Raw genomic sequence first — 20,542 nt, forward strand, 5'->3', positions numbered from 1 at the left:
CTTTAACTCAGATTCTCTGAGCTAGGTAATGTTTTTATATCATTTTCAGGCATATTAGTTGAGTTTTGCATTCAAGTTTAAGAAACCACAACAAGCTGAGTTAACATTTTCACTGCCACACCTGAAAATTAGGAAAGAATTCTGGCTTCATGAAGTCCCTCATTGAAGGCCTCAAAGCATAAGTAACCTTGTTGTCTTTACCTGTTATTCCCCCCATTTTCCCTTTGATCTTAACTTGGACTCTCCCAGGTGACAGCCATGTGAATTGTGGTTATCTCCCCACGGCCTCCGTTGCTCATCTCAGGGAGAAAACCCCTACTTCTCTCTCCATTGTTTCAGCCAACTCCCGAGTCCCATGCCCTCCTCTGAGTCTGTCACTGAGGGGAGAGGTTGAGACTCCACCTGGATCCCACACTACCCCTGCTCCACACAGGAAAAATTCACACTAAGAATGGGAGAGGGAGGTTCCTCAGTCACTCCATAGAGTTCACAATTCCACGCCCCCACAAGGGGCTCTTTGTGACACTTTGAGAAAAAATTGAGAAAATTCACTCCTATTTCATCAATATTTTAGAGAAGTTGAGATTTACACACACAAAATATGTACAAATGCAATTCCTCACCAATACTGTGAAAATGCCCTCTGTTCATCTAGGACTGTATGAAAAGACAACACAAAAGTTAATGGATTAAAACAGCACGATCAGGTCTTCATTCACACATTTGCAATTGGGACATGGCTCCCTCCACAGGCATCAGAGGAGAGGTGCTGCTGGGATCTGAAAACCTCATGGCCAAGATGCTTGTGCACAGGAAGAGGGAGTGCTGGGCTGGCTCAGTGGGAGCTCTGACAGGCTGAGAGATGAGACCCTGTGATGCACTGAGGCCAGGTCATGCCAGCTATGACACAGAAGATAGGTGTGACACTTTATATCCCACTCAGAGCTAGGAGGATTTGAACCGGAGAGATTTACAAACACTGCATATCAGAGTTTTCTTTTTCCTAGAAAGCTGGTTGCGCTGGGTTCTCTAGCTCGTCCTTGAAACTGGGCTCAGTTCCTCTCCTTTTGCAATGCTTAGACTTCCTTCAAGCATGGTATCTGGGCGTCAAAGGCACCAGCAATCTTAGTATATGTGGGGAGCTGGAAAAAAAATACTGTACACCAGATAACTTATAAACAACAGAAATATATTTCTCAGTGTTCTTGAGGCTGAGAAGTCCAAATCATGGTGCCAACAGATTTGGTGTCTGGTGAGGACCAGTTTTTCGTTTCATAGGCGGCACCTTCTAACTGCTTCCTCACCTGAGGAAAGGAATGAAGGAGCTCTCTGTGGACTCTCCTCAGGGGCATTAATCCTATTCATGAGGACTCCACCCTCCTGACCTCATCATCCCCCAGAAAGCCCCACCTTTTCATGCTATCACCTGGGGTAGGGATTTTAACATACGAATTTCAGAGGGACAAAAACATTCAGCCTGCAGCACCATCCAATACAGAGGAAGTGAAAGATAAAAACTTCTTATGACTTGAGCCCAGCAAATGGCACGGTGCAAAGTCAGCTGTGTTCTACTGGTCAAGGTATCACCCAAGCTAGATTCAACAGGAGAGAATTTCACCTCCATTCTTATGTGAAAAGAGTCAGGGATTTAGGGCCACTTTTTAAAACAGTTCAAGGAAGTTATTCATTCATGGTTTATTATAAAATTGCTGCAGACGACAACACCAGATACATAGACAACCTGTGAGAGGCAGCTGGAAAAGTTGGACAAACTGCAGGGAACTTGGAGTTCCTGCATGTCCCAGCTGGATCTGCAGACCGGGGAGTCTCTGTGTGGCACTGGCAGCACCAGGACCCTCCCTGCAGGATGGTGGACAAAGAACTGAGGGCAGGGACAGGGAGGTGCACTGTGAGGAGCTGGAAAGTCATGGTCCTCCTCAGATCTCACCCCAATGCAACCCTGCCCTGACCCACACTAACACACACACCGTGTTCCACGACTGCCCTTCCCCACTGGGTCCAAACCATGTCCCAGGGGCCTGCACAAGGTCCACACACACTGTGTCTGCTGGGGCCACCGGACAGCCTCAGCGTGTGTGGGACTATCCTTGCTGCTCCTGGAGGCCTCTCTCCTCTCACGCCCACACCTGCACCCTCAGCAACAGCTTCCCCAGAATATTTGCTCCAGCATGATGACGACAAGGCTCTTATGGAGAGTTCAGACTCACTTCAGTATTCCCTGGAAATTCAAATGCGTGTGTATGAAAGAGCAGCTTAAGCCATGTCTACTGTCACTGGGTATTGACACTGGTGGAAAGAATGGGAAAATTGGGCTGGGGGTGAGGACTATGCATAAACATGGAAGAGAAAGTGTTGCAAAGATTTTTAGACAAGACACCTGTTGGTTGAAACTCCAGTGTACTGCTTAGGTTCTAGGGCAGTCCAAAGAGAAATGTGAAGGGGACCGCAAGAGAAGAATCTCTGTGTAATTTGGGATGAAAGTTTGAAAGCCACTGGACAAGAAACAGGTGCAGCCTCAACACAGGCTGGGAACCCAGTGGGTCCCGGGAATGGAGTGCCATGCACTAGCCTGGAGTACCCACTGCTGCAGCCAAGCCTGGGAGGGAAGGACATCAGGACACCGGGTTAGGGGTGAGGAAGGCAGAACCAGGAGCCACCACTGACTTGGAGCCACTTGCAATGCATTCTGTGCTCCCTGAACTCCTGAAATCACTCCGGGTGCTGCTGGTACGGTAATATAAAGCATATTTTCATATGTTTGTTAGACTCTTGTCCGTCTTTTTTTGAGAAGTATCTGCTCATGCCCTGGCACACATTTTAAAGGGGTTATTTCTTTTTTGCTTACTTATTTGTTTAAATCCCTTGTAGAAGAAAATTACTTTGACCACAAGGTCACCACCAAACAGCCTCTCCTTACTGCTACAGGTACAGACCTCGCCATCTCCAGGACATGGCGCTGGCTCACATCCATTACCCAAAACCTTGCCTTACTCTTTCCCTGACTTCATGCTTTACTGATTACCCCAAAAATGACCTCCTTAGAGTGGGATTCTGCTGAGATCACCATTTGCTTGCAGTATAATCCCATTACTTTATGGTGCAAGGAATCCATAGAGCCTCAGTCAGATTGTAAGGCTGGCCTAGAAGCGATGCAAAAACTATGGACTCAGGAGACCTGTTGTAATAATTCCACGCCCAAATCTAACCAGCTCTCCAGTGATAACCCTCATGCAGTGCTGGGGAAATGCTTGTGGACTGGAGTGTGTTCTGTGCACAGGAAGCAGGTCCAGGTTTCAATTCTACAGAACACACGGCATTACCAGAACCCAGAGTTCTTCCTCCAGTACATACACACCCCTTCATATTTTGCCCCTATCACCTCATCCTTGGGCCCCTCCAGGCACCTACTAATGCCCCAGAAACTAAAACCATCACCAGGGCCTCAGTCTCCCTAAGCAGCCCAAATTTTTTCTTACGCTAGGATGAGACTGTTGCTCACTTCCTCCAATGCTAAAGTTCCCAGGCCTGCCACACATCAGGAACTCACTGCTTCCTCAAAGGGACAGCCAACCCCACTGCTCTGCCACAGTGACCACCCCTAGCAAGGCTTCAGATGCCTTCTCCTTCCTTAAGGTTGAGGGAGATGCTTCACCTCTCACTCCACTGCCAACAGTCCTTCATAGGACTGTGCCTGCCCAATGCCTGCTGCCTTCAGGCAGAGCTGCAGGGGAGGCCCTGAGTGCCCAGCCTGCTGGACCAGCGCTGTACACAACCCTCCCATGGCGGCAGGGGCTGCCCGGCCTGCACATTGGGTTCAGCAACTTCACCATAGGTATTTATTGCCTCTGGAGTGACTGTATTCTTTTCTCATTTCCAGAAACCTTATCCCATCTACCTCACTAGAAGGAGGAGGAGGGTGGAGAGAGGTACATTTTAAAATGTGCATGAGTCTCCCTAGGACTTCTCCTCAAATAACACATGAGGGACCACAGGAGCTCGATCCTGCATATCTCAAGTGCCTAGTGATCATCCCCCTCACGCTGTGTGTATGGAGACTCTTAGGCCTGCTCAGAATTGACTTAAGAGCAAGGTATTTGAGAACACCCATCTCGCTGCCACCTTGGCCACCTCCCTGAGAGACTTCCAAGAGACATTAGGTCTCAAGCAGCAAACTCAGGAGTCCTTGGACCCAATGATCCTAGACATTAACTTAGCCTTAAACTGTCCATTGCCCAAGCAATGAGACAATTGTTCGCTCCAGGGAACCACATGCTGTGTGCACATCCTTAACAAACCCAACAGAACCTGCTCTGCCTGGAAACACAGCCGAGGTAGTATTCAGTCTCCCCCAGGTGGTCTGTAACATCCCAGCCCAGTCAGTCGGCTTTGATGTGTTGTTACGGTGAGAGCTCAGGTACTGGGGAGGCTGGTTCAGGGAAGGTTCCTCATCCTCTCCTGTGCATGGCAATCACGTCCTTCCTTCCCTAACAGAGTGTATCCTGTGAGATGCAGGCCAGACTCTCCTGGAGGCTTTAAATATTCCCCTGTTGCAGCTAGCTCAGCCTCAGTCACCAGCACAGGCACCTCGGGGTCCATTGTCTTAGGAGTCATTGAGAATCCATCGTTGGTTGCTGCCTGGGCCTGGCCAGGGCTGACCAAAGCAGATGAGGGGACCCTTCCTGGACTCCTGTCTGAACCCCAGCTTCCCACCAAATTTCCCAACTGCCCTTTTCACCAGAGTTATCTAATATACCCAACGGAAAGTAACCCAGGATATTAGGACACCTGATCCCAAATGACCCTTAAAAAGGGAAGTCTTCTCCCGTTTGTGCACGGCTGCTCTTGCTACAGGAGTTCGAGTGGGACAGAGAGATTACAGGCTTCAAAGAAAGAGAGAGCATTTCAAGTGGATTATTCACCATTCTTCACTAAAGCATCTCATGGTCCAGACATTTCTGTGACCACCAACACCAACCACAAATTCCCAGACCCCAGGAGGAGGGAGCAGGTGTTAACCACGTCTACTTCATGAAGATTCTGAGCAGGTCTCGGCCCTGGACTGAGGCTCTGCCTGTCTGAAGATGCAGCTCAGGGATCCAGGCACCCCACTGAGATGCTGCATGGCTGGGGAGCCCAACACAGATCTTAGGGACTATAGATGAATCTACGTCTGACAGAGAAATGGTCCCAGCTCTACCTCTTCTTTAGACAGCAAAGGACACATATTAAGATTGAGAATGCAATCGCCAGGCAACCTTCCTTGGGTACCTATAACTGCCACTGACTTGAAGTCACATGGTGCTTGCTGTAACTCTGCATATTGCTCCTAACTTTCCACTGGGCTGGGCTGACTCCCTTACATGGCTTTTGCACTTCACCCAGAAGTTCACCTTTCTTGCACCCCGGATCCTGGGGTCTCTGCTAAAACTTCCCTTTGTCACTGAGGGCTTTGCTGATTTCTCAATTTTAAATTGCAACTAGTTCCCCCTGGAAACCTCAATCCCCTTCTTCTCTTATTTTAAACTGTAGAATTTCACACCATCTTACATTCTGTACGTTTCACCTGCTTTCTGTAATGTTTGCGTCCCTACTGTAGAAGGTGAGCTGCATGTTTTACTCATCATTGGATCATAGTGCATAGACAACTCCCTAATAAAGAGTAGACGATCAGCAAATTCACTATGGTCACATTAGTTAATCATATCTAACATTACATATTATTACAAAATTACATTGTCATTACAAAACTTCATAGAACAAACCTGATACCTATGGGATAAAGCACCTGTATGCCTAGTCCATGTGACAGCCTTGCTTTAAAAATCAATAAAAATCATTTAAAACTAACAGGAGAATATCATGGGTAAAACATGGCTTTGTGAAGCATTACTACTTTCTAATGAAGAAACTAGCCATTTTGGCTGCAGTGGCAAGAAAAAAGTTTATGATATATCTTTACCTGGAACATACAAGATATCGAAAAATTCAATACTTTAAAAAGAAGAGGTAGAGCAGTATTCCAGGTAAAGAAAATGGCACTGGGACAAGAAATACGCAGGGTCAGGTCAACCTCCACTGAATTTAGAGGAATTGCTGTTGCAAAAGGGAAGAGTGGAGCAGAATTCAGGCCAATGTGCCGAGAAGCATCCATCAATCCAAGGGAAGGGGGCAGACAAGGACGGAGCATCCTGTCCTCTACTGGGAGCACCACATGTGGCTTCTGTTACTGCAGTCCAGGGTGGGCAATGACAGCGGCAAACTCTACATGTGGCTTCTGCTACTGCAGTCCAGGGTGGGCAATGAAAGCGGCAAACTCTAGGACAGAGAATGCAGGGAGAGGTGTAAGGGTCTCCAAACAACCAGGGTAATTTTCTCAACCTCAAATAAGAGCCCGAAATGATTATTGAAAACGCAGACTCTGTATGTACACTGAAGACCTACTAGGCATTTTAAAGAACTAACTCATGTGATTGAACCATAAAGAATAAGTCAGAGGTGGGCCATGTTTTCAAAATGTGATTATCCCAAGACACAGCATCCCTGTCTCATTGCAGGGCTTCCATTGTGAGGCTCTGAATCCCTACAGGGCACGGAAGCACAGAGAAAAGGGTGCTTGGCAGTTTCATTTCCACTCACCGTCTTCTGTTCTTAAGCCCTCATCCTCAAGATGTGAAGCTGTGTCTAGAACATCTTCAGGAAGCTTCTCATTCACCATTTTCAGTCCAAACTCACTTGCCATTCCCCATGTTTACAACCTTCCCTTCAGTGAGCACAGTCTACACAGCATTCTACTGAACGTCTTCATACATTTCCTCTCCACACTGTTCTCCACACTTGTAACCTGCTCTCTCACCTCTCTCCTTGCCCCAGTCCTCCTTCAGGGAGGACATGAAGCCTCTACTGTTCCAAAGGGTCACTTGACTTTAATTAAGTACTTACTGGGGACAACCTTTTTGACACCAAGAACAGGTGGGAGACAATTTTTCCATGGGTGGGGGATGGAGGGATGGTTTGGGGATGAAACTATTCTACCTCATATCATCAGGCATTAGATTCTGATAAGGAGCACATAGCATAGATCCCTTGAGTGCACAGTTCACAATAGGGTCCACATTCCTTTGAGAATCAAATGCCACCGCTAATCTGACAGGAGGTGGAGCTCAGGCAGTAATGTTCACTCACCTCCTGCTGTGTGCCCTGGTTCTTAACGGGTCATGGACTGGTACTGGTCCTCAGCCCAGGGGTTGGGGACCCATGCCATAAGCAGATGAAGGGATTTGGAAAAAGGGGCCTGTGATTCCAACCTAGCTTTGATGATGCTGGACCTTTATCCTTGGAGGCAACACTTTAATCCTATGGACCAAACTATGGCATTCTGTAAAATGAGAACATTAATGTGTTCTTCCCATTTATGATAGGTTGGAGGCAGCATTGTATGACATCACAGAAGTGCTATTAATTGGATAACTCCTATAGACCAGACAGTATTCTCAAAACACATAAAGATTTACTGTACTAATATTAGCTAATATGAATTGATTACTAAGAAATATTCATCCATTATAATAACTAATAGTCACATTAATCCTATTAACTCCCACTTGCCATTAAATATTTTTTTCAGAAATATACATTAAGGAGAAAATGAACATTAGACAGATTATTTACCTTAATCAAAGTCAAAACCGATTGAGTAACAAGGCTGATGCCAAATTCCATATCCTTCATTCATGCCCTATACTCTCTATTCCTCTGAATTCTGCAGTGCTGGCTTCTGTAAGTTGCTGGGTTATTTGTTTTCTGAGCCTAGAACCTGACAGCCGCTGATGCTCAAGGGATATTTGCTGACTGAGAGTCTTACATGAGCATCACAGGCTCTCCTTGGCACATGCCTTTGTAAAGCCCTTCCTTTGGGATTTCATGTGAAGCACCTGGGATCTGATCTTTTGGTCCACATCCTTTAAGTAGCTGAAGTCAAGTTTGTTACCAGATGCCACCAATCAGAATTCCCATTGATCATCATTACTGAGTAAAAGAGACTTACTGCTTTCAGAAAATGGTGGCTGAGAGTACTGTTGACCTCTCCACAGACTGGAGATAAAGATACGGCCATCAGGATGCACCCATTGGAGTCTACAGGTGCATGAGATTGTAGCAAGAAGAAGTCCCCAAGACTGTGATTCATCTTGGGGTCCAGCCCTTCCTGCACAGAAGCAGGATCTGAATGTCTCTGAGGAGGGAAGAGACATGGGCTCCCTGTGTGTACAAATCAGTTGGGTGCAAGATTGGAGGTAAGGGCCTTCAGAAATGGAATTCTGTGTTTACACTGAAATGTGTGTACTTTGGGGAAGACTGAGGCACAGCACAGTGGGACAGAAGAGGTGAAATAGACCACATAGAGCACCGTTGTTGCACCAACATCGCTTTGATGTTTCTCTGATCTAGCAGTTCCATCTGTGGCCATGTTTCCTACCTACTTGATGGGCCTCTGTATGTGCCATTCATACGTCCAATTGGTATGGATCCTGATAGCCCTCCCTGGGACAGCACAGCCTCCTCAGGGAGGGTGGCAGCAGATGGAAAGGCAAACCTGACTCATAGCACAGAGCATGAGCGAACACATGCAAGACTGAATTTTATAAGGTAAAGTGGGAAAGACACAAGACTCAGAAATCAACAAAGAAATTTTAAATCTACGTAAAAATAACTGCACATCAAAAGAACCCTATAGAGAAAGACAAATTCTAAAAATATTTCTAATACATATGACAAAGAGTTAATTTCAAACTATATAAAGAAATGCTACCAGTCAATAAAAATAAATAGGCCAAGAAGGTTTTTTTTTAAAAAAAAAAAAAAAAAAAAAGCACTTCCGGGAAAATAAATGCAAGTGCTTCTCGAGCATTAAATCACCATGACCCTAATTTACAAGAGAAATGCAAACCATGACTCCACTGTGATGTCAAATTTTGCTTATCACGTTGGAAAAGATTTAAAAAGCTCTATGATGCATGTACCAGCTGCTTTCAACCACGAAGACCAGGAAACCCAAATGAACAGTGGATTTCAAAGGTAAGATCATATTTCTCCTAAGTCATGACACAACTAGATGTGGGCAAACAGGAGTAGATGCAATATCTCAACCATGGCCTCAAGAACCAAGGAGTCTTGTACCTTTCTGCTCCTCCATCCATATGGAGGAATTGTCTTCTTCGTGGTAAAAAGACAGCTGTTTCTGCAAGTCCAAGTGCTTCCACGATCCAAGAAGAAAAAAGGAAGAACACATAAAACAATAATGAGAAAATATAACACAAAATCAGAAATTTATTTCATTATTTTAAAGACTACCCCTATTAGGGATTATCTTTTATTGGTCAGAACAGAGCTTACTGGTCACTGAGCTGCAAGAGAGTCTAAGACATCAAGTATTCCTAGAGGAACATATTGCTGCCTTAAACATAGGCAGGAAGAAAGGGCGATGACAATTGATAAGCATTAGGTTGGTGCAAAAGTAATTGCAGTTTTGGACCATGAATTTCAAATCATTATAACTAGGCTCCAACACATCTTTGTTAATCAAAATAGAAACCATTACAATCAACACATTTTTGCCAAAGAGAAATAAGTTTGTTTATTCCTTTAGCATAAAAATTCATGCTTCGGAATTCAATGAACTCTTGGAAAGCATTTTCTGCATCCTGCTGATTGTAGAAGCATTTTCCTTGCAAAAAGTTGTCCAGATGCTGAAAGAAGTGGTAGTCGGTTGGCGAGAGGTCAGGTGAATATGGCAGATGAGGCAAAGCTTCCTAGCCCAATTCGTTCAGCATTGGTTGTGCGACATGCCATTGGGCATTGCATTGATAAGAATTGGGTCCTTTCTGTTGACCAATGCCGGCTACAGGCATTGTAGTTTTTGGTGCATATCATGGATTTGCTGAGCATATTTCTCAGATGTAGTGATTTCTCAGAGATTCAGAAAGCTAAGTCAGTAGTGGATCAGACAGGCAGCAGACCACCAGACAGTGACCATGACCTTTTTTTGGTGCAAGTTTGGCTTTGGGAAGTACTTTGGAACTTCTCAGTCCAACCATTGAGCTGGTCTCCGCTGGTTGTCATATAAAATCCACTTTTTGTTGCACATCACAATCCGATCAAGAAATGGTTTGTTGTTGTTTCGTAGAATAAGAGAAGACGACACTTCAAAGTGACGATTTTTTTTTATTTTTTGTCAGCTCGTGAGGCACCCACTTATTTAGCTTTTTCACCTTTCCAATTTGCTTCAAATGTTGCACAACTGCAGAATGGTTGATGTTGAGTTCCTTGGCAACTTCTCGTGTAGTTGTAAGCGAATCAGCTTCAATGACTGTTCTCAATGGGTCGTTGTCAACTTCCAATGGCCAATGACTGTTCTTAATGGGTCGTTGTCAACTTCCAATGGCCGGCCACTATGCTCCTCATCTTCAAGGGTCTCATCTCCTTTGCAGAGCTTCCCGAGCCACCACTGCACTGTACGTTCGTTAGTGCAGTGGGTCAGAATGCACTGTCCTGGGCCAAATGCACTGCTGATGTTGAGAGTCGTCTCCACTGCCTTACGACTCATTTTGAATTCAAATAACAAAATTGCTGGAATTTGCTTTTTGTCTAGCATCATTTCCATAGTGTAAAATAAATATAAAATAGACAGCAAGTAATAAGTCATTACCAACAAAAAATAAAGTGACCAATGTGCATTAAAATGATCTATAATGTAACCACATTTATTTAAGAATGTATTCCAGTATCAAATGGCAAATTTCAACAGTGCAAAAACCGCAATTACGTTTGCACCAACCAGGGCCTTCTAAAAGAAATTCCACTGGGCACAGTGATGGTTGGAGTGATTTTTGTTTTTGGTGTATTAAACAAATATTTAATGAGGACAATGTAGCAATAAATTCAAAATGTTTAAGACATGTTCTTTAACCCAGAATTCTACTTCTAAAGACATATTCGAAAAATACTGTCACTTACAGGCAAACTGATGTCTATAAAATTATATTGATTGCTGTTTAAAATTGTCATGGAAAAGCTTAGAAATACACAAATTACAGTTGACAATATTTCCCAATATAAAAATAGTAAAGTGATGGCATGTGCAAATGCTGGAATAGTATAGGGTATAATTGTAACGCTGAAGTTCGATGTGTTTTGATATACAAAGTGTACAAGACACAGCATTAGAAGGAAAAAGCAAGTGCGGAAGAAAGTGTAAAATTGGGAAGTGGTGGTTTCCAGGAGCAGAGATGCAGGGCTGGGAGAACAGATGGGAGCCTATTACCCTTTCTACCTGCTGTTCCATCTGCATGATTTAAGATTTTATAATTAAAACAATAACAAAGATCCTAGAAAAGGGCTATGGGCATGTCAATTGTTTTGATATTTCTTAAAGTACAAATAGGTTAATGGTACAGATTTTACCTGATCTGTCCAATGACATTTGTTTCTTAAAATTAACCCATCCTTTGGCTTTAGTTTTACTTATTCTTGACCTAGTATCCTAATGAGCTCATTTCACCTGTAGCCTGATTAAGTCATTTTGTCCTCTTCACACCAGCCCCAGGAGGAGGCTACATACCCTATAACCTCTTCATGAGGGTGGAAATGTCCCTGAATTCTCCAGTGGTTTAATTTTCTACTCCATTGGGTTCAGATCTGGGACTCCAGAAAGTGGCAGGGCCCATCTTCAGAAAATAAGAGGTATTTGTTCCCCAACTTAATGAATGAAATCATGGTTTCTTTACATTTTTCAATATCAAAGAGAAAATATTCAAGTAGATTGTAAACAGAAAAATAAATCAGGGTACTCAGCCTCACTGTCAGCTTGGATCCAGTCCAGACACTAAACATAAAGGCTCAACCTACGATGAAAGCTGGGAAAACACCTGAACACAAAAGGGACCTGGAGGGCAAGGGCAGCCCTCCCACAACCAATCACATGCTCCACCTCCTCTCACTGCAGCGTCTGTCTCAGGCCTTCTCCCAGCAGAGCTATAAATCCAGGCTGGCTTCTCACTCCCGACACATCCGCTCCTGCTCTCCCTCCTCCAGGTCACCCCAGTCATGACGACCCTCACCCTCCTCACTGCCATTCTCCTGGTGCCCCTCCAGGCCCAGGCTGAACCACTCCAGGCAAGAGCTGACGAGGCTACTGCAGCCCAGGAGCAGCCTGGGACAGACGACCAGGACTTTGCCATCTCCGTCACAGGGGACACAAGCTCAGGTTTTAGAGCTTCAGGTGAAAGCCACCAGCATTATAGAGCTAGGAGTCTAGAGAGGAAAAACCAGGAGCCTCTAGAATCAGACCCAATAGCTGGCTCTTTCCCTTAGGTGATTACCTCCCCAGGCCTCAATTTCCTCATGTGTAGACTAAAAAGAAAGAACCAGATGATACTCCAGGGATAACTTTTCTCCAAAGATTTTTGATTCTATGACAATTCTGAGAAGCACACTTATTTTATGCTCTGCAGAAACTTACTGGGCCATCTCCCCTGCATCATTGATGAGAGCCCACTCTTGAAGAAATACATTTCACTTGGTCTATTAGAAGAGTTTTAGAAACTAGGAACAGGCCTAAGAGTGTGATCAGATGTCTGGGTGATGGGGCAGGAGTACATAAGGGTGAACACATGAGAATGGGTCTCTAACCCTGCCTGTGAGCAGCACTGCTATGTACATTGATTCCTATTGATTAGGCTAAACTTGCTGCTGCCGTGACGTGGCCACCGTGACGAATGCAATCAGCCCAGCAGATAACTGCACGGGGATTCTCTCTACCACTCACATCTGACCCCAGTCCTAATGCTTGATGCTCTCTCTATCCCCAGGCCCAAGGACCTTCTTGAGGTGCTCTTGCAGAATAAGAGATTGTCATCTTTAAGAACGCAACTATGGAACCTGCACCTCCGGTGAGATTCACTACAAATTCTGCTGCCTCTGAGCTTGTGAAACAGAAGAAAGTAAGTTCACATAACTAGCTTCCAGACCTAGAAGATAACTTTCATTACTACTGTACTTGGTCCCCAGCTTCCTTTCCTCATCTCTCATAAAGTCCTTGTAGCAAGCTTTGCATTTGCACCTCTTTAATGTTTGATATGTGTCTTAGTCAAGACTGTGGGATGCAAGTATCAGAGCCCTAAATTCTATATGTTAAACAAAAGCCAGTTCCAATTCTAGGAAGATTGGAGATGAACAAAGGTTTCAGACACACATTGCTAGGAAAGCTCTAATGATGCTGCTCATCTCCCCATCTACTGCTCTGCCTTTTCACTCTGCCTCATTTTGATTGGGTTCACGCAAAGATAATGCTTATGTGTTCCATAAACCATCATTGTCAGCTTCAAGCATTTACAGCCATAACATTGCTAACCCTCAGGAAAAGCCAGCATGTTCTTTCCAGAAGTATTTGAGTTTCCCTGAGCAGTTCTGGATAGTACATCTGCTTTTTAGACCTGATGTAGTATCAGCTCCACAGGAAAAAACAATTCAATTAAAGTGGAACTGGATGTTACAAAGACGTGATGAGCAGAACAGAAAGCACAGGGGCACCCCACTGGGATGTCCTCATTAAGAGTATTTTCCAGCCATATCTACTAAAATCTAGATTTCACACACATAAAGTTGTCTGCACACATAGAAAACGCGCACACACAATTCACTGCCCTGGGTGACAGGCACTCTCTTGGGTTACGTTAAAGCTGCAGAAAATCTGGTTCTGCCTGGAAAATACTGCTTCTAAGACATCAGGAAAAGTGAAGAGAGGGACAAGAGTTCTCCAAGTAACCTGAGTCCCTGCTGGTGCTGCAGGGCGCTGAGGTTCTAATTCCCAAAACATCCTGCACATCAGTGAGTGAGCAAGAAACCAGGTCTGGGGAAAGGGAATGAACCAGGAGCGCCCTCTGAGACGCTCAGAGCATTTGCCAGGAAGGCCACAGCGCCCCCTGCTGTCCTGTCTCCAACTGCAGCCTCCCCACCAGGCACAGCACATGTGGGGTCTGTACCTTCCTGAGCCTGCCTTCCTCCTCCCCTCCAAGAGGACAGGGTACCTGCCTAACCCCGGTGTACCTGAAAGCCAGGCTGGCATCTTGCTGGGGTGAGATGTGACCCTTCCTCCTGTCCTCCCTTTCGCTCCCCTGATTCCCACAGACCCTTGAACCGTTGTCCAATGTGTCCTGCAAATGTCCTTTCAGGACATGACTCACCCAGCCCAGAGAGGGAGTCCAGTGTGAGTCCCTCATATTTACTCTGTATCGCGTAGCTGCAGTCAGTGATTTCAAAACACATGTTTGGGAAAAAAAAGAAAACTATATTCAAGTCACGCATACTCTTAGCGGTGGTCACTGTTAAAATGCCCCAAGGAGTTTGAGTGGGACAGAAAAATTACAGGCTTCAAAGAAAGGAAGGTGTCTCAAGTGGGTTGTTCACCATTTCTGACTAAATCATCTCATGGCCCAGACACTGCCGTGACCACCAACACTAACAACAAATGCCCAGAGCCCAGGAGAAGAATGCAGGTGTTTTCCACGTCCACCCCATGCAGATTCTGAGCAGATCTTGGCCCTAGACTGAGGCTCTGCCTATCTGAAGAGGCAGCTCAGGGGTCCAGGCACCCCTCTGAGACACTGCACGGCTGGGGAACTCAATATAGGCCCCAGGGAAGATACAGTAGGTCTGTGTGTGACAGAGAAATGGTCTGAGCTCTTCCTTTTGTGGAGACAGTGACGGAAACATATTGGGATTCACGGTTTGAAGAGCAGGATCCTTCCTTGGTTTCTAATAACTGCCACTGATTCAAAATCATGCAGTCATAAGTTACTTTCCATATTGTTCCAAACTGTCATGGGGGCCGAGCTGACTCCATCTCGGGGCATCTGCACTGCACCCAGAAGGGCACCAGCTGGTTGCCCAGACCTGGAATCTCGGCTAAAATTTCACCTTGTCACTGAAGTCTTTCTCGATTTCTCAATTTTAAATTGCAACAAGTTCCCCTAGTGGCCCCCATCCCTCTTGTTCTCGTTATTGCTAACTGCGGAATTGTAATCATCTCACCTTCTGTACATTTCACTTACTATCTGTAACATTTCTCTCCCTACAATAGAAGGCGAGCGGCATGTTTTGCTCATCGTTATACCGCAGTGCATAGTTAACCGCCTAACACATAGTAGGGGATCGACAAATTCATTATGGATAAATTAATTATAACCAATACCACGTAATTATATAGAATTGTATTATTATCACTAAACTGTATAGGAAAAAACAAACCTACTGAGGTAAGGCAGTCCATGTGTCTAGTGCCTGTGATAGCAAACCTTGAAGAAACAAATTAAAAACACTGAAGTCTGAAATGTAGAAAAATATCCTGGGTAAAATGTGGCTTCATGAAGCATCAGGACTTCAGGAGAAAGGCAGAGATCATTTTGTCTTCGAGTGGCAATAAAGGATTTCATGGTGAAATATGAAGATACTGAAAATGTGAATAGATTAGAAGAAGGGGTAGAGCAGCATAAGCAGTGGAGAGAATGGCATCTTGGCCCTCAAACAAAAGCGGCAGCCCCCAACTTTTGGCACTGGGGGCTGTGGCCACTTTAGAGGGTACCCTAGGCCACTGGTGCCTCCCACCAGATCTCCTGCCAAGCAAGGGATGCTCAAGTGCAGATGCCATGCCCTGGTTAACACAGGCTGTGGCTGGCACTCCCTTTTTCCTGGGCCATCACTCTTTCAGTACATTGACTTCACTGGGTCCCTCCCTTGAGGCCAGCACCTTCTGCTGTGCAGAAGCAGACACACAACCCCGCACTTCCATTGACTTTTCCAACCCAAGACGCTTGGTGTAGCAGGTACTCTCTTGCTGTGACATTTGTTCTGTGAAATTTCCCTCTCGGAAACCACCCAACATCATTGATCAAGATCTAGGCTCCCACTTCAAGGCAGCAGTGGTGACATAGGAATGGGCACCACAGCATGAGGGTTTAGGGGACTCTCACTGGGCCCATTTACCCCAAGCCACCAGCCTCCTCAAGCAGCACAGTGGCCTCCTAAAGTCATTCTTATTGAAGCTGTGGCATGGGCTATGAAACCCCAAGGGGACCAAGTTCCTTCTGAGAGTCCTAACTTTCTTAACTCTCTACCCTGTGGCCACCAGTGCCTCATCACAATTAGGCCAGGCCCACCATGGCGAGCACTTTGGTAATCACAGAAGAGTCAGGTTATTTTTCCCTTAGAGATAGTATCATTCACATTTGCTCCAATAATGAGAACTCCTCGTACTGTGGTAAGAGGTCCATCGTCTCAACATCAAACGTTTACTGGACAACAGATTGTGGATGGATAGTAAGCTGTGATCCCTTAAGGACTGATGGCCCAGGCCCACTGGCACCCAGCAGAGCCACAGTGCTTCAGCAACACCACACCTCCCATCTTGATGTGCAGCTTCCAGCAGAAGCTCCAGTACTTACTACTTTGAAAGGTAGCTAATGTCTCCCACTCACCCCTCCCTGGAGGGAGTAGGGATTATTGCTCCAAGACCCAGAAAGGGCACAGACTGAGTCACTAAACAAAGAGAAGCCTTCAGACTAGTGGGCATAGTCTACATTAGCTGATGATCACATGGAAGTATCATTCCCAAATGTAGCCTGTGTTGATGGTGGAGAAAGACTCTGAAGAAATGTTGGTGAAAGCTAACCCCATAATCGATGTCAATATCGGAGCCCTGAGTGATAAGATGCCAGTGCTCTTTATGGTCGATCTTGTTTGGTATGTTATGTTCCCATGGCTTGTGGAGCTACTGTCAGACTCATGATCCGAAGCCCAAAAACTGCTAGAACAGGACTGCCCTGGTCAGAACTTGTACCCCAGGCTGGAAAGGTGGGAAGTGCTGGAATCCCATGCTAGAGGGGCTGTGCCTCAAATGCCACCTGACCTCCGTCCAAGGCAGGCAGCTCAATCCTTAGATATTGAATGGGTCCAATGGCATAAAGCTTAAACACCAGCAGCCTTCACAATCACAAATAACATTTTAAAGACCGGCAGGTGGCTCATGCCTGTACTCCCAGCACCTTGGGAAGCTGAGGCAGGCGGATCACCTGAGGTCAGGAGTTCAAGACCAGCCTGACCAACATGGAAAAACCCAATGTCTACTAAAAATACAAAATTAGCCGGGAATGGTGGTGCATGCTTGTAATCTCAGCTACTCGGGATGCTGAAACAGGAGAATTGCTTGAACCCAGGAGGCAGAGATTGCCAATGAGCCGAGATCACACCATTGTACCCCAGCCTGAGCAACAAGAGTGAAATTCCTTTAAAAAAAAAAAAAGACCAGCAGGTGGCCCTCCCAATGCCAGGTGTGAATTCAAACCAGCTAACAACGCCACAGCACAGCACAAACCCAGACTGCAGCTTACACATTGGAGCCCCACGTGCAGAGACAGCTTCCAAAATGATCACAGGCTCAAGGATATGTACGTGCTCTGATGTATAAGAGTTGTGGATGGAAACGTGCTACACCACTAAGGAAAACACGGCTCAACCTTCTCTGAATGCTTCCCTGAAGACCCACAGGGCTAACAGCCTGTGCAACAGCAGCAGTAAAGCAAATGCCCAGACCCCCACTTCCCTTCGTGGGTGGCCACCTGGGAAGGCCACCCCCATGGCAATGGCCATGGCTTCAGATGACAGCGCCCCTGCCCAAGGAGTTGTCAAGGCAGGCAATGGCCTCGCTGGAATTGGAGACACCAAAGAAACTCGCCTTGACTGTGGGGTCACCAGCAAAGCAACCTCTCCTTACTACTATAGGATACTCCTTACTCCTTACTGCTACACTCTCTACCCCAGCACATGACCCTGGTGTATGACACATACCCCGACCCTTGCCATACTACTTCCTTAGCTCAGGCTTTGTTGAGTACTCTGCAGATGACCCGATACAATGGTATTTTGTGAGATCACCATTTGTCTTCAGAGTAACCCCATTAGCTATATCTCCAACAGCAAGGAAACCAAAGGAACTAGGTCAGATCGTGGAGCTGCCCTACAAGTTAGCCAAAAAATATGGGCTTCTGAGATGTGTGTGTTAACAACACCACACCCAAATCTAACCAGCTCTCCCAATAATAGTTCTCTCATGTGTTACTGAGAAAATGCCTGTGGATTGGAGTGTTCTGTGTGCAGGAGGCTGGTCCAGGTTTGACTTCCGCAGGTCACTGGATGTTTCCACAACCATGGGACCTTCCCCACATACACGCCCACCCCTTCTCATTTTCTGTCTATACCCACATCCACTGGGCCCTCACAGGGCACCTACTAATGCCCTAGAACCTAAAACCATCTCCTAGTCCCAGTTCCCCAAAGAGCCCTAATTTGTTCCTCTGCTGGGATGAAACCAGAGCCACTTCCTCAAATGGTGAAATTCCTGGGCCTGCTAGAGATCAGGAACTCACTACTTCCTCAGAGTGACAGGGACCCCACTGCTCTGGAACAGCAACCACCCCTAACAAGACCTGAGACACCTCATCCCACCTTAAGATTACTTAAAACACTTTCACTCTTACTCCTAGACAATTATTTAGCCTCAAAGTATCTAATTGCCAAGCAGGAGACAACTATACCCTCTAGGGCACCCCATGCTTCCTGTACTTGCTTAACTCAGGAGAGTCCAGCAAAACCTGACCTGCTTAGCAAGACAAGCCCAGGTGGTATTCAGTCTCACCCAGGTGTTCACCAACATCTCGGCTTGGCTGAATGACTTTGATGTGTATTGTAGACCCCAGGGCCTGCACAGGCTGATTGAAAACAAAATCCCAAACCCTCCTCAGTGTGAAGGTTAGCACTTTTTTCCTAGTCTCCTTACAGAGTGTATACTACAGTACACAAGCTGTCCTTTCCTGGTGGCTTTAAATATTCCCTCGGTCCAGGTAGTTCAGCCTCAGCCACCAGCATAGGCACTGTGGGCTCAATTGTCTAGGAGTCATGGAGAATCCATAGTTGGTTGCTACTTGGACCTGGCCAGGGCTGATCAAGGTAAATGAGAGGTCCTTCTGTGGATGCCTGTTTGAACCCAAGCTTCACACCAAATTTCTCAACTGTCCTTGTCACCAGAGTTATTTAATGTACCCAACAGAAAATAACCCTGGAAATTAGGACACCTGAGCCCCAAAGACCTATAAACAGGGGAAGTCTTCTCTGGGATGTGCACAGCTGCTCTTGCTGCATAAGACCTGGAACACAGGACTGCTGTCTGCCCTCTCTGCTCGCCCTGCCTAGCTTGAGGATCTGTAAGTAACACAAAATTTAAACTTTCACATTGAGGTTTCAACATTGAACCTGTGCCCCCAATCTGAACTGTGACTCCCGGGCCACCCCAGAGGGACCCAGCGGGTGAATCCCCTGCTGTGAACATCTGTCTGAATCTCTGGTGGCTGCTGGGGACATTGGCTACCCAGCTAAGTTAACAGAGAAACTCAAGCAGTTTCCTTCTAAACACACGTGTCCTACTTGGTATGTCCAATAAAGATGATCATAGCTCTTTAGAACTTTCTTTTGAGAGAAGTCTATTCAGGTCATTGGTCTGTTTTCCAATCAGGGTAATTTTTATTTTATTTTATTTTTTTTGCTATTGAGTTGTTTGACTTCCTTATGTATTCAGATATTTACCCTTTCTATCATGTAGCGTTTGTAAATATTTTCTCTCATTTTCTGGGTTGCCTTTTCACTCAGGTGATTGTTTCTTTTGCTATGCAGATGCATTAGCGTTCAATGCATCTCCACTTGTCTCTTTTCCCCCTTGTTGCCTGTGCCTTTGGTGTCATAGCCAAGAAATCATTACCCACAGCAACACCAAAGCTTTATCTTCATCTGTTCCTCACATCATTTTATGGTTTCAGGTCTATGCTTAGGTCTTCTAATCATTTTGACTTGATTTTTCTACATGATATAAGATAAAGGTCCAAATATATACATATATCAACTCATAAGGTAGTATACATTACACATATATAATTTTTGTCACTCACACCTAAATAGAGATGGAAATAATACACAGTTTTAGCCTTAGACGACTGTTTATATCACTGAGCTTGTTTTACCTGTAGCCTGGTGAGGTCATTGTCCTCTCTACCCTGGCCCCTACAGGAGACTCCTCACCCCATAACCTCAAAAACCCCTTCATGAGGGTGATAATGACTTCAAAGCCTGCAATGAAAAACCACTGGGTCCAGGTCTAGACTTCCAGAGAAGAGTAGAGCCCATCTTCACAAAGTAAGAGGCATTTGTTCCCTGAATTCATTGAATGAAATCACTCTTTCTTTTCATAGTGTAAGAGAAAATATTTAGGCAGCTGAAAGCAGGAACACATGGCAGGGTCCTCATCAACACCATCATCAACACCAACCTAGCACAGACACTCAACATAGAGATGCATGCTAGAACGAAAGCTGGGAGAGCAGAGAAGGAAAGGAGGGACATTGAGGCCAATGGATACCCACACCCT

This window comes from Papio anubis, chromosome 8 (genome assembly GCF_008728515.1).
Source record: "Papio anubis isolate 15944 chromosome 8, Panubis1.0, whole genome shotgun sequence".
Lineage (NCBI taxonomy): Eukaryota > Metazoa > Chordata > Mammalia > Primates > Cercopithecidae > Papio > Papio anubis.